The sequence below is a fragment of the Lepidochelys kempii genome, chromosome 2, assembly GCF_965140285.1.
Source record: "Lepidochelys kempii isolate rLepKem1 chromosome 2, rLepKem1.hap1, whole genome shotgun sequence".
NCBI lineage: Eukaryota > Metazoa > Chordata > Testudines > Cheloniidae > Lepidochelys > Lepidochelys kempii.
The window spans coordinates 124,148,022-124,163,411 of NC_136381.1; the positions used below are offsets into that span (position 1 = coordinate 124,148,022).

General features: G+C 45.8%; 1 protein-coding gene and 1 long non-coding RNA gene across 4 annotated transcripts in view; one reads left to right on the plus strand and one right to left on the minus strand.

Moving 5' to 3' along the window:
• CDH6 (cadherin 6) overlaps positions 1–5,871 on the minus strand; it is a 121,347-nt gene extending 115,476 nt beyond the window's left edge. The window contains exons 1-2 of one of the 3 annotated variants that reach the window (XM_073332270.2): positions 4,926–5,195; positions 1,454–1,509 (exon numbers count right to left, since the gene is read on the minus strand). The gene's annotated coding sequence lies outside the window, so the exon portion shown is untranslated. Of the gene's footprint in view, positions 1–1,453; positions 1,510–4,925; positions 5,196–5,409 lie in introns of those variants that run through there. The other 2 variants (XM_073332268.2, XM_073332269.2) reach the window with 2 other exon arrangements.
• Positions 5,296–15,390, plus strand: part of LOC140907088 (uncharacterized) — a 34,235-nt gene continuing 24,140 nt past the window's right edge. Inside the window, exons 1-2 of the long non-coding RNA XR_012157364.2 lie at positions 5,296–5,411; positions 7,377–7,422. This is a non-coding gene — a long non-coding RNA (uncharacterized LOC140907088). The remainder of the gene's footprint in view (positions 5,412–7,376; positions 7,423–15,390) is intronic.

Genomic DNA, 15,390 nt, shown 5'->3' on the forward strand with positions numbered 1-15,390 from the left:
TGTTGATTGAACAGCATTTGTTGTTTCAGGAGCTATTAACTGCTGGATGAAGTGCATAGGAGTGGATAGGAGTCTCTATCTTCCGCACAAATAAACACACACCTGCAATACCTGTGGAAGCTTGACTAGTGTTTAATTTCTGTGCTAATTTTCAATCTCCACTGACCCTTATCTGAGGTCCTCCTGCTCTGGTTCCATCATTAGGTGCAAAAGCGGAAATGCTGGAAAGACACACTACCTATTACTGCAAAACTATGTTATGGTGTGTTACTAGGGAAGGATTGGGAGGAGACGGTGGACATTTATATTGCAGTTAAATGTAAATCACATGGCTACAATTAAACACTTTCTGTGTGTGTATATATAACCTAGCAAAACAACCTCATTAATCCATAAAATATCTGCCCACCATGCCAAAACAAAGCCACTATTACACAGGCTACTTAACACAACAAGGTGAGCACAGTTCCTGAATGGGAGTAGATGGAAATGTATATGCTATGCTTCTGGCAGAGTGGGGTAGGGGGGGATGTCTGGCTTGTGTCTTTCAGGCTGGGTGTGGGACGAGGGAATGCAATATCTGCATAATCCTGGATTGCTCACCTGAATGCTGTCAAGTGGTCTGGCTCCATCACAGTTAAGTCATCACTTCTTTGTTAAAACACCTTTTTTGGGATGTTTTTTGAGAGAGCAGTGGCCTCGCAATAACTCAGAAAGGAGACCTAAGTTTAGACTCTCCACGCTGGGAAGCCTACCCTGCCAGCTAGAAGACCCATGAAAAGGAAAAACAATTTCACATCTCTCAGCATTACCTAGGGTGACCAGATGTCCCGATTTTATAGTGGTCTTTTTCTTATATAGGCTCCTATTACACCCCCGCCCCCCCCCGTCCCAATTTTTCACATTTGCTGTCTGGTCACCCTAGCATGATCCCTTGCAGCGGATTTAGAGAGGTTGTGGGTTCCTAAAAGGTAGACCTGCCTGCTCACTCCTCTGAAACACAAGATGACTGCTAAGATGTAGGCTCCTGAGGGAGAAAAAATGACCGGTGGTGTGGGAAGATCCTTGCGGTTGTAAGAGGACTCCAGTAAAATGCATTAGGTTTTGGAGAGTTTTAATGAACAATCCGTATAATCTGAGATATTCTCATCATGGGACACCCTCTGCAACAAAGTCATATTTCTGTTTATAAACAACCTTCAACACCCAGTGCTGGACAAGATTTACAAAGGAACCAGTGCTATACCAATCAGCTGAAGAAAAGACAATACTGACAATTGGCAGCACCCAGAATAGAGACCATGGCTCAATTCTGCTGCCAATTAATCCAGTGTAAATTTAAATTAATGGAGCAATGCTGATAAAGGCGTGATCAGAATTAGGCTGAATATTGGGTTAATAGGAGAAGGACAAACAGGAGGAATATAAATGCACTAGAGAAGCTTGTTCTTACGCCCACTGAAGACAAGGGGAGTGCTGCCATAGCCTTTAACAAATGTAGGATGGGCCCTAGGAAAGGAGAAGAGAGAAGATTTTTAAAATGAGATTTATAATGAAAGTAAAACAGGATGGGGGAGGAACCCCAAAACACAACTTTTTGTATTGTTTTCAGGCAGTGGTTTCTAATCAAGTTCTAATGCAACGTCGCAAACAATACAATTGACAGATAACTATTTCTTCTGCAGTTCCCTTGTTAGCATAATGCTCCTGATGCTTTGCATTTATTATGCATTATTCAACGTGGGTTTTTTTTATTATTTAATTGAAATAGGGACTGATGATCTGCTTCTGTGCCTTTTTTGTTAGGCAAATAAGGCAGATAGCAGCTGAGTTGAAACACTATTAAAAAAAGAAAACCCTACATTTCAAACTGAGTCACTTCTCTATCCTTATTAACCAGGGATCCTGATTTCTCCAGAGCCTCAAAATGGGCTGCCATGACTAAGCGAACCAGCTTCTGCCAGATTTTATCTTGCCTGGAACACATTTCAAACTTCTGAACCAATATTTAAACTGCAAGTCGAATCCTGCACAGAGGCAGCAGAAGAGATTGATTCACCAGCATGCAGAGCTTTTAATTTATTCTAATTCATAATTTCAGAGACTCATCCTAAATATTGTAAGGCATACAGCAAAGGAACAATGCATGGCACTGCACAGCAGGGAAGATTAATCACAGCTGAGGCTAACTGGCTAGTTTTTGACAGTTGTGTGGCTAAGTGATTACAAAAACTAAAAGCCCTTGAGCAAAGCCACACAGCTATGCTAGCTGTCCTAGTCTTCAGGGGGTTAATTTAAGAAATCTGTCAAGCACAATAGCTTCAGTTGTGTAGTTCCTCCATGCTCCCTCTCAAGTATAATAATGGTAATCAAAAGCCACCTTAAACCATTTTATTTTTTATTTTTTGCATCATTGCAGCAGACTCATTGAAGAAATTACCATCATTATGCAACATGCTGTGTACCATCACAGCAGGCTGCTCCCAAAGTATTTTATCAACTTTGTTTTTATAGATTTTAGTTGCTTTTTACCTTTGTAGTTAGTCATTTCTGGTGAGATTCATAAGCAATTTTTGAGCATCTTGAGCCTTGGCACTGGGAAATTCCAGTAGAAACCAAATGTCAATGCAGACAGCACACCAATAAGTCAGGCAAGAGCTGGACAACACTGTCATTTAAACACGAACAGAATACCAATGCTCTCCTACACATGGATTATTAAAGCAGCCCTGCTACTATTGTGGAGGCAGGCATGGATTAAGTGACCCAACAGAGATCCCATCCAAATCTAACCATTCCTCAAGTCTATAACTAGGAGAAAATCAACATGTTGACATCATCTCTCGCAAGATGAAAATAAATTTAATGAACTGAGTGGAAGGAGGATTGGGGAGGCTCAGGACTTGAGGGATTCATCATATCCTTGAGTTGCACATTAACTTCATTGCTTGTAAGGGCTGCCGTCTGCGTATGTTCTGCTAACCATTCAGAAGTTCTATAAATTGAAACATTTTCAGCAGAGAAAAATATTTTTCTTTAATGGGGGTGTTTCCTTTCAAGGAAGTCTCTCAATTAAATATATTCTGAGCAGCAGAGTACAAAATGCAAACTTTACTTTTCAAAAGGAAAAACTATCTTTAGCACCAGATTACTACTTGCAGGGGGGAGTTGTGCAGATGGAGACGAGGCAGAAGACAGATGCATATTTCTAACAGTGAACGACCTGGTAGAAAAGGATGACTGTGCCTATAACTGTAACCTTTGGAGTGCTAGCACTGAACTATATGAGAACCATGAACTGGTGTGAAAGCTAAAATACCTAGAGCAGCATTCCTCCAAGACTACGCTGTGGACCAGCACTGGTCCCTGAGATCTCCATGACATAGTTCAGGAAGGCAGAAATCTGTTCCCTGGTATCAAAAAGGTTGAGAAACATTAAGCTTGAGAGACTAATAAATCCCCTACAGGGACCCCAGGTTGCCAGATCCTGAAATGACTGCAAAAATAATTGCAAGGAATTACAGCTAGATTAAATCAGTGCCATTTTCCTTGAAAATGTATTGCAACTTCTGATAGTTTGCTTCCCCCCATCTCCAAAGTCAATCACAAGCCAGCAGAAATATGTCCAGAAAAATTGCAATGCAGTGTAAAGTCACAAGCATATGTGATTATATTTTTACAGTTGCCCTGGAACATAACATTGGAGAGGAGAGAGGGGGAAGAGATTTCCTGAAATATTTATTAGCACATTTGGGCTGTTTAAGGAAACTATCCAATTAGTTCTCTGCTGCCAGGCCTTTTAAAAAAAAAGTGTGTTTATATCCATGAAGAAGGAATCTACTTAAATTTAGATCTCCAGCCCTCCACTCTCTTCACATATGCAAATGTATTGCCTCAATTGCCTTTAAAAGGATTTTTTAAAAAAAATAGGGATGCACCAGTACCATCACATTATACTGCTCATGAGCAGCTGTTAATCATATTTATGGATTACTTAAACTAACATGCAAGCACCTGCACATGGAACTGACTGCACAACCGATATTTCACTATAGAAAATGCATGAAATAAGCCTTTATCTTGATGGAGAGAGTTATGTTTATTTTGATTAAAACTAGGAACTCCTACCCAAATTCCATCCTGAATTACAATAGTTCCAAGGTGCTATTAAATATGGTCCCATGAAAGGATGAACAGAAACAATGCTAGATATGTATTTATATACACGCACAATACACGGGTATGTGTGTTGTCATTAACTATTCTGAATTGGCATCCTTTCCCTTCCAGTTTTGTTTCAATAACTGTAAATTAAACAAAGAGCTGACTTTACACTCAGTAAGCAAGTTGGCTACCTGATACCCTTTAAGGTTTTGCTATCACTCTAAATCCTAGGTGTCAATAAAAAAGGTGCCTCATTGTCTCTTTTTGGAGAAAAGTAGCAGATCTGGTGTCAAGCCGGGAGCAATTTTGGTCATTAAACTTCTTGATCCTTGAATGTCAGCGGGAGTCACGTAGGTGACCATCCACTTGCACTGACAGAGTACTGCATTTAACTCTCCATAAAATATGGATTTTATTGCAGCAGTGACAGGAATGCTTTCCACAGCCCCTGACCGCCATAGGGACTGCTTAGTGCCGGATACAACTCTTTGCACAAGCAGCATATAAAACAGGGTGAGATTTATTTATCGATAAAATATAATTTCACTCTGTAACAGGTAGCGACAGGGCGACACCAGTGCCTTAGCCTCATTCACTGCGAGGTATGAATTCAGTGTCTCTCTGTGGTCACGCACCCCCGGTCAAATGCCCCCCCCCCCACACCCCATCATCCCCTCAAGAATTGCACGAGTGTCGGTTTCTAGACGGCTCCAGCACCACCCACCCCCCGGCCCGACTTCTCCTTCGAGGACGCCCCTCACCTCAAGCGCGCGCCACGCTCAGCTCCGCGGCGCCTCCGCCCGGCCGGGCGACCCGAGCGCTCCCGCCCCGCGCTCCTTGCGCTCCCTCGCTCGCTCGCTCGCCACCTGCTCTCGGCTCCCGAGCCCAGGTATCGTTGCAGGTACTTCCTGAACAAGCTGCTGCTGCTGCTGCCCCCCTCCCCCTTCCTTTGGCTAAAGGGTCTTGCTAGTGCCCCTGAATTTGCAGCAAGACGCCGCGTCGCTTTGCCCTCCTTAAAATGACACCAAATGCACGTGAATTGCCAGCGGCGCCCGGCCCAACCTGCGCCGGCCTCCGCCGCGCACACCCAGCGGCCGGGGCGCGCAGTGCCCCCCAGCACCGAGCTGGCAACTTTGCCAAAGTAGCGGCTTTTTCAGGAGCATTCGCGCCCGACCAAACGAAAGGGAAGGCGGCTGCTCCTCCGTTAAACTTGCCCTGCACCAGTCCAAAGCTTGATCTCCTTACCGGTAAGAGAAGAGGACGAGTGCTCAGCCTCAGGCAGGAATACAGCGGCCGGCGCGGACACCGTGCTGCGCCTCCGCCTGCTGCCCGCCACGCTGCCGGCTACCTCCACGCCTGGACCTACTCGCGTCTAAGTGGGGCTCGCTTTCTCCCAGCGTCACTTTTAACTCTGGCATGCAGGGAGCCGAAGCCGAGGGGGGCTCTCTGTCTGATTGGTTTCCATTCAGTGCTCCTGATTATTAATAATAAAAAAAAAAATAAAAAAAAAAGGAAACCACCCTCCCTCCCTCCCTCGCGCGCGCACACACACACACACACACACACACACGGACAGAGTGCTCTGCTTCTGCAGCAGCACTCGGTATGGGAAGGTTAAGGGCTGGGGAAAGCAGGCACTTCCAGACACACAGTGATTTGCAAGTGAATGCGGTGGGAGGGTACGGGAGGAGGGCTTTGTTAAAGGACCCCCCCTCTCCCCCCCCCGGAGACTGACTCTGTTTGAAGCCTAAAGCAGTCAGCTCTGTCTAATCTGCTGGTAGTGATAGTAAAAGCAGAAAATGGAAAAGAAGTTAAGACATCCTCATAACTTATATTTGTGTGCGTCTGTTTGGGGGGAGGGGCAAGGGGTGTTTAAGCCTGAAATGAAATTTCTGCCCCTTTTTGTCATCAAAAATGACTGCATTATTTTTTTCCCCTTGCTAACTTCCTGGACCTTCAAATCAGGAATTCCCAGTGAAATACTACCTTGCATGACAGTACGTAGATGTGGTGGCATGTGAGTACATGCATGCAGCTTCTGTCTAGGTTAAGTGGACAGCTCATAGAATCATAAAAACGGTTTGCCCACACCTAGCACAATGTGGCCCTGAAAGGAAGCTTTGGGTAATAAATATAAACATGATGACAGAAATTAATGGTCAGTTACATTTTGCCTATCAGGAGTAGTGTATCCCCTTTATATGTATATCATTGTTCACTATAATAGTGTTTTTCTCATGCTTTGAACAGTTTCATTGTTAATGTTGCAAGCTTTGCAGCTTCTAACACTTGCCTTGGAAAGGATTCCATAGCCCAGTGCGGGATATTATGAATCTTTTCCCTGATTATTCAGCCTATAATTTTGGCCTTCTCAATTTTTCTCTATTATTCCCAGTTACACCCTGCAGTACAAACCCAAGTTATTTTCCCCCCCATTCTAAGGGAAAATTGTGTGCTGAGTTTCTTGGAGGAGGCCCTCGCAGCCCAGGGGAGTTTGGCTTGAAGTGGATTTAAGTCACCTTTGTGCCCTTTTCCAGGGACTCTGGAATAATTTAGACAGTGCTGGGGGTCTGAGTTTCAGCAGTTTCTTCAGGCCTGCCATATAGGTCACACGACACCCTGGAATCTCTGCAGTGCTTGGGCCCTGCCCCCAGCATGCCCTTCCTCCCTCCACTCCCAACCCTCCTATGCCAGGCATTGTGAAGGGATCCTTGAAGGCAGCCTTAAGGTGTCCTCCCTCAGCCAGACACAGGGATTTTAGAGCCCCTTTAGTTTGGTAAAAAGATGAGAACAGCATAAAGTGGCCAGAGTGAGGTTGAGACACCCTTAGAGTCCACCTTTCAAATATTTACAGACCATATTTATGTAAAGGAGCGGTAGCAGTAACCGCTTAGCCAAGCTGTACCTGTTTAAGCATTTTAAATTTCCTCACAGATCATTCCTCTAGGTATATGGATCCTTTTGGTCATTCTTCTTTGAACTTCCTCCAGTTTCCCAATATCTTTTTGTTAAAAGCCCAGGACTAAATGCAATATTCCAGGTTCAGAACTTTCTATGTAGACAATTCTCCCTCCCCGCTTTTTGACAGAATGGATATGCAGTCTCTGTCTTATGCTGCCGTGTCACATTGTAAATGTAAGATCTCTTTTTGGTATTAGTCTTTCCCTCATGCTGAATGGATGTAATTGCATTGTTTTTCCCATTTTCCTCAGACCACTTTTCATTTTTCCAAGATGGATTTCTGCACTGTGCTGAAAAGTGAGTGATTTCTCCTTTTTGTACTCAATGTGTACTCAAACGAATCTGCATACAGATTGGGTAGATAGGAATAGCAACTAACAATTGCACTTTCATGGATATGTGAAGAGGTTTTTTTCTTTTTGTTTTCAAGGTGACCTTGTCAAGGTCATGTTCTACCTCCTCGCCATTCATCGTTTAAATACCATAATGGTATTAGAATTCCCATACTGGATCAGGTCATTAGTCCATGAAGTGTCCTGTACCTGACACCTGAGCTGACTGAAATGTTCAGCTAGCCTTATAAAAATTACTCCTAAGTCAGCATTGTCTGAAATTGACAGCACTGTTGCTGAGGCCAAGAATTTAGCAAGATTCAAAGAAGGATTCGATGTTTATGTGGCTAACAAGAGTAGCCAGAGTTGTTATAGTTAATGCTCACTAAAAGAGTAGTGGATGGGAAATAAAAAGCTCATTTTTCACATTTTAAAGTAATCTCCAGCTATTAAGGATTAGGATGAGACCATTAGGAGAGGGCAGGTTATCCCATATCTACCTACTGTAGGGTTCTTACATCTTCCTCTAAAGCATCTTGTGTGGGCCACTGTCAGAGACAGGATACTGGAATAGATGGACAATGGTTCTGATCCAGCGTGATAGTTCTTATGTTCCTATGTCTTGAATTTGAATTGTCTGTGAAACTGTCATTATCTCTCAAATTTGTTAAACATAGCAAATGTTTTAGCTGTCCTGTGAACTTTTCTCCACCCAGCTTCTTCCATAGTCAGTGTACCTGCCAAGCCCTAAGAAATCCTGGCACCCCACTCCAAAAGGAATCTAAGATAAAAAGGTGGGATCTAATGCTGATTTGGGGTGAAGTAGTGTCTCGGGGTCGGCAGAGGCCAGCTATGGTTCTCTGTATGTTCCTGGCCCTGTAAACCAATCTGCAGATCTTTATTTGCAGATCCTTATTTGAACTGAATGCTGCAGAGTTCTCATTGTTCTACTTGATGAGCAGTTTAATATCTAATACGGGGTTCTCAAACTGTGGGTCAGGATCCCCAAAAGTGGCCCAGGCTGGTGTTGGCCCTGGGCCTTAGCAAGTCGGAAGCCCAAGCCCCACTGCCTGGGGCTGAAGCCGAAGCCCAAGCTCCATTGCCCAGGGTTAAGGTTACACACCCCCTGTCCAGGGCAGAAGCCCTTGGGCTTCAGCTTTACTTTTACCCCTCCCCGCCCAGGGTGGTAGGGCTTGGGCGGGCTTGGTCTTCAGTCCCCCCTCCTGGGGTCGTGTAGTAATTTTTGTTGTCAGAATGGGGTCACGGTGCAAGGAAGTTTGAGAACTGCTGATCTAATACATCCACTATCCTGTGACTGCATTTTTAAGGGGATGGTGTGGATGATCTAATATGCGTTTCCCATCACTATTTTCTGTGATCCTCCAGAGGAAGTCAGAAACCTTCCATAATGCACCGCTCCAGGTTCCTTCAGTGCTGCACAAGAAGGGAAAGAGATTTCTGGCTTAACACTGCAAGCAATCAGCTGATGTTAGCAAAGATGAGGCTAGAATAATATTATCTTTTCGTAGCATAATTACCAATGTTATTGATGGTCACAGTTATCCATATCTTTAAAAATCCAGACACGCTGTGTTTGACCCACTGACCTTCTGGTGTAATGAGTTCCACAGGTGGGCTATCCACTGCATAAATATTTCCATTTGGTTTGCTTTACATTTATCGCCCCTTAATTTCAAAGAGTGTCTCCTTATTCTTGTGTTGTGGGAGCAAGTGAAAGGAAGCACCTGGCCAGTTTTCACTATATCTTTCATCATCCTCGGTATCTTAATCAAGTTCGTAGTTTTTTCTCCTTCCCAAACTGATTAACCCCAGTCTTTCAAATCTTTAAACCCAATTCTGTGAACAATTATTCATATGCATATAGCTACTCTCCTCTGAAGTGCCGTTGGACAGTATATGGGAATAACAACTTGCACAACTGAACTCAGTATTTTGCATGTGAAACCCACTCAGCATTTTTGTTACCCTTTTCTGGACATTTCCCCTTTCTGTTATCTTTCTTGAACAGCTGCAACCAAAGTTGGGCACCAAAACTAGTCCAATGAATTATAATGCATTATTCTGTTTTGATATCTTTGGCATTGTCGTCCTTTTAGAAGATAAATCTTTAATGTAACACTAAATCGTGGCTTACCTACCATGCATCCTATCAAAGCTTCACAAGCCCTTTCTAGGGGTGCCTACATCATTCTGATTGTAGGTATGACTATGTGGTAGATTGGTCAGAAATTTGCTGATGGAACAGTTTTTTATATGGGAAACTCAATGGAGTTGAAATGTTCTACAAGATCATGTTAATTCCATCAAAACTTCTGATGGAAATCTGCCTGGATCTTCACCCGCCTCAGCACTCTGAGTCCCCAAGATCCATGGCTTTCAGGCTCTCCATCTCCATGGCAGCTGGCAAGTCTCCACGCAGCCAGATCCCCAAGGAATCAGGCAGCATGGAAGCAAGTCAAAAAATTCCATTTTGGTTCTCCCAAAATGAATTTAGCTCCTGCAAACTTCAGATTTTTGGCTTTTCATCCTGATTTCAGATTAAATCAAAAATTTTCATGGAAGCAAAATTCTGTTTTTTATGGTTATCTCCAGCACTGACGAGAGGGTGAGTTAGGAGGACAATTGTACCAGAGCCCAAAGCTCAGGACAATCCCCAAAACATCTGTAATGGCTGTGTATAAATAACATGAAATAAGAGGGGCTGGAATGCAAGTCTGATGTGTCAGAGCCACAAGTTTTACTTGATGGGCCTAGTCACCTCTGTTATGACTCCCACTGTATATTTCTGTGCTGTTTTGTGTACATCTGAAATGTGCCAAGACATCATGAAATGTATTTATTCATTCATTTATTACATGATTACCACTTAAAAATTGAACATCCCCCCCCCGCCCTCAAATTCTTCCTCTGCCTTTTCATGATGACATTTGTGTAGGGATGGGAAAAGCAACCACAGCCTTTTCATGAAATTCATACTGACTTGGGTATTTTCCAAAAAATGTCACACACCTCTGGAATTGAGATAAACAGGAAATTCACTAGTACTGAAATATCACAAATAAAGTTGTTCTTTTGGTATTTATCATTCCACTACTACAGGATATCTCATGAGAGTACTAGCTAAAGAGAGTCTGCTAAGCTTCACATAAACACACACATTTTGGATTGTTTATCTGAACTAGCATTTGAGGTTCATTCTTAACCAATTTTAAATTTATGTTTATAAGATTTACCTCCATATTCTTACATCTGATTCATTGCTCCTGGCAGACCCAGGAGAGTGTGGACATCACAAATACAATAGAGTGGAAGACATTGGGTGTTTTAGTGCCAAGGCAGGTCAATGAAGTTATAATGGCTCTCATCAGCAATCCAACAGCCTGTTGGCATTTCCACTTTCAGTAGAATGGCTCTTAGAATGCAAACAATTTTCTTGCCTCAAAAAATACCATGAAATCAAATAAATCCTTTCAAGTTTGATCTTTAAAACCAAAAGCACCAACTGATCAGGATAAGCAAGGAGCAGATACATCTACACTAATGGGATAGTAGCTGGTTGAATGTCAGATTAAATTCTTCTAGGTAAATAATTATTACAATCAGTTTATGACCAAATTCCACCATAAGTCCTTAGAATCTTGGTGGTTTCCCTGTCACTGGTAACACGTTTATCAGTGATCCTCTAAGTCTGATGTTATAGTAGCAGTTAGTCATGGGCATAAGGACTGAGAGGATGAGCTGGAGATGTCATCCCTTCCTCAAGTAAAACTTTGTTTTCTCCTTGCGAACTTATTTCAGTGACATTAAAGTACAGTGAAATTTTGCTAGCTTTGTCAAACGTCGAGAGTTTGGGAACATTTTATGAAATTTTCATTTATTTTCATGAAGTGATTCATCTTCCAGAATGGTCATTTATTGTAAAATACTCAAAATAATACTGCAGAGCTGTTTTGTTGGCTATGGGGGAGGAAGTGACCCTCTTATTCCCTGAATCCCTGAAGCTAGCAAAAAGCCAAAACATAACTGCTTTGCTTTTGCAGTGCATTTTATTGTGATCATTATTTATTTGTGTTACAATAGTGTCTAGAGGTCGCAACTGAGACCAGAGCCCCATTATGCTAGTTACTCTACAAGCACATTGAGGGAGAGAGAGTCACTGCCCCAAAAAGCTAGCACTCTAAATAGACAAGACAGAAAGCAGTTGGGAGGGGAACCAGAGAAGTGAAGTGTACCCATGCTCACACATCAGGTGACTGCCTGCAGTGTCTATCTAGGAGAGGTCATTGCCTCCCTGCTTTAGTCCTTCCCAAAGTTCTGGGGTATGTGTTTGTTTTGACAAAGTCTTCTACCTCTTAAATGATACAGCTGAAAAATCAGAATCTCTAATGGATCCCTCTCCACCAATTAGATCCTTCTATATCAAGACTATTACATACTCCAAACTTCTATGGAAAACACTACTAACCTTTGTGTGTACATGAGAGAGCGAGAGCAAGATTAGTGTGTATAGACAAGATATTTTAGATCATTCTGAGTGTTTTCTAACATATATTTCTTCCATGAGAGATGGACTCTGGGTTATGAATCCAAATCCAAGAAGGAAAAAAAAAAGGTGTAACTCCACTGAATTCTATTGAATTTATCCCATGACCACTAAGGAAAGCTGCCTGTGGTGATGGAGAGGCAGGTAAAATAGAACCCATTCAAATTTTAGAAAGTCTCTTCATATATTTCTGAAAGATTTTTTTCTGTAAAATATGTAGCTATATACAAATCACATGAAGGTGAAGTAGATTTTTATTGGCACTCACTTGAGATGATCTACAAAATTCACCCATGCCTGGGCCACTTGCAAGGAGTACAGACTTTGAAAATTCATGTCAACATAATCTTTATACCACATCATCAGGTATTCTGTATATGCAGGGGTGTGTGTGTAATTTGATTTATTTTTAGTTATGCTGCATATATATTATAATATAAATATATCTGGATTTGTGTGCTCCTTCTTTGTGTAACTTTTTGAGGAAAATTCTACTTTTTGGTGAAGGAGAAGAGTCAGATTGTGTTGTAATAAAACTAGCGACTATGTGAAGCTGTTCAGAGATTTGCAGTGTTGAAATGGTCAAAGTTGCATGGTAAAGGCAACATATAAGCTGGTTCTACAATTTGTCACCTGAATATCTCCGGCACTTATGTGGTATGTTTATATGCAGAGTCTGATCACATCATCTAATAGATGGGCATACCCGGTGCATGTATTTTGAATGTGTATCTATCTGTGAATGGAATACAGTCTGGAAAATCCAGAGTAGTTCATGGGTTAATTTGGAATACATTACTGTAGGGAGCCAGGGTGGCTCCCCTCCGAAGCAGAGGGTAAAGAGCCACCCTCTCAGCCTGAGTGGGCGGGGCCAGACCAAGCTTCCGCCAATCCCCGGAAGGGGAAGGGTGGGACAGGAAGTACAAAGGGCAGAGCCCTCTGCCCAGTGAAGGGAGCACTAGGGAGGGAGACAGACGCAGGCTGCTCCCTCGCGATCCTACTGCTGACCCAGGCGAAGCCCTGGGCAAGGAGGAGCCTGACCGGGAGGAAGGCCTGTGGCAACCAGGACTGCCAGCCACTGAATACCCAGAGGACCTGGAGGGACCTGACTGCAGCCCGGGCCAGCGTGACTCCGATACCAAGGGGGAGTGGGAGTGGCCCGCAGCGGAATACTCGGACGAGATGGAGGGACCGGAGCTGCCCGCCTGAGAGACAGGGTAGGAGGTAGCCCAGGGGCTGAACTGCACCGTGGGGTGGGTGTGTTTGGTCAGCGGGCGTGGACGGCCCTGCTGACCCAGCGGCGGGACTTTCGTCTCCCACCACTGTCAGGGCCCTGGGCTGGAACGCAGTGGAGTTGGGTGGGCCTGCGTTCCCCTACCTCGGCCAACCTGCCTGAGGGGCGCGCTACTGACTCGTGCCGGCGCGCCCCTGCCTGAGGGGCGCGCTACTGACTCCGGCCGGCACACCTTCCCCGCTAATTCCCCAACGCCCGGAAGGTGTGGCTGAGGTCTGCCAGTGAGACCATAGCTCTCCATCGCCCCTAGGGGCTCGGAGGACCGACCAAAACCTGTCACAAGTGGTGGAGAATGCAGGCAGGCGATCCCAACCCTGCAGAAAGGGGTTAGTGCGAGGGGGCCTCTGAAGCTTCCCTACTGGAAAGATGGAGATGGAAAGGCTTATCAAGTTCCTGGCTGAGAGCCAGCAACAGCAGCAGCACCAGCTCGTGCAGCAGCTGGGCGCCCACCAGCAGCAGTTGCTTCAAACCCTGGGGTCCCAGCACCAGGAACAACAAACCCAGTGCTTCCAGCAGCTTTCAACCCTTCGGCCAGGCCATGGTGGTGCTCAACCGGAGCGGGCAGCCATCCCGACCCCTCCTGCCCCACCGATCCGTCTGGCCAAGATGGGGCCTGAGGATGACCCGGAAGCCTACCTAGTGACCTTCCAGCGGGTTGCCTCAGTGGCTGGTTGGGCGCCTGACCAATGGGCAACACTCCTCACCCCATATCTGACGGGGCTAGCCCAGAAGGCTTACCGTGAGCTCCCAGATGATGAGGCCCGCCTTTATGCTCGAGTGAAAGCAGCTATCTTGGATGTCTTCGACATTACCCCGGAAACTTTTCGGCGACGGTTTCGGGAAAAGGTCTACCCACCGGGCGCCAGACCCCGGGCGGTGGCCCAGGAACTGAAGGACGCGATGGCTCCAACCCGAGCGTCGAATCGCAGCTGAGGTGACGGAACAGGTCATCCTCGAACAATTCGTGCACATCCTCCCACCCCAGGGGAGGGCTTGGGGGTTACGGCACCGGCCACAAAGTCTGAGCACGGCCGTCGTGCTTATGGAGGACTTTCTTGAGGCTGAAGCCCCGATAGGACCGGCCGCCCGCCCCCCAAACCCTGGACCCAATGCACAGAACCTTGAACGGAGGGGGCCCACCTCCCACACCAACGCACTCCACCATACCCGACGACCAGAAGGCGGCAGGACCAAGTTTTCCCTACGGCCCGAGTCAACACCACTCTCCGGCCCTGGACGCTTAACCCGACCACCAGGCCCCAGCCCACTCTGTGGCCCCACTGGTGCCCCCACGCAGCCGGCGCACCCAGAGGTAGGACCTTGTTTCCGATGTGGCGAGTATGGGCATCTGCAATGGGGCTGTCCTGCAATGGACTGCAACTTTGGCCTGGTGTGCCCCGGGGAGCGACGGGCACGTCTGCCCTCCGTGGCCAAACTGACAGCTCCCATGGAAGTCGCTGGGTGGTGTCTAGTCGATTCGGGCTGTGGGCAGACCCTTGTCCGCCAGGCGCTCTTCTCGGACACCAAGCGGACCGTTGGGGAAGTACGGATCCAGTGCATCCACGGAGACGTAAAATCATACCCCACGGTGCGGGTCCCCATCACGTTGCACGGAGTAACTCAATTAATGAATGTGGCGGTGGCGTCATCCCTCGCCTATCCAGTGATCCTGGGCTGTGACTGGCCAGACTTCGTCGAGGTGCTCCAATCCCTACCCACCAAAGAGGCATTCGAGGGAGCCCCGCCTGAAAAGAAGACAGGACCTGACTCGAGCTCCAACCCTGGAGCTGACCCAGGCCCCACCCGCGGGCAGGATGGCCTGGAAATGGCGGGTCCCCCTCCTGACCTGGTGGACTTTAGCCGAGATCAAGGGGAGGATCCTACGCTCTGGTTTGCCTATGAGCAGCTGGACCGGGTGGATGGTGAGGTCGTGGAGGCGCAGCGTACCACCCAATGGCCCAGGTTTGAACTCAACCACGAGCGGCTCTACCGCCTTGACCGAGACCCCCAGACCCAAGAGGTCCGGACCCAACTCGTGGTCCCCCGCATCCATCGTCTGGCTGTCCTGAAGCTTG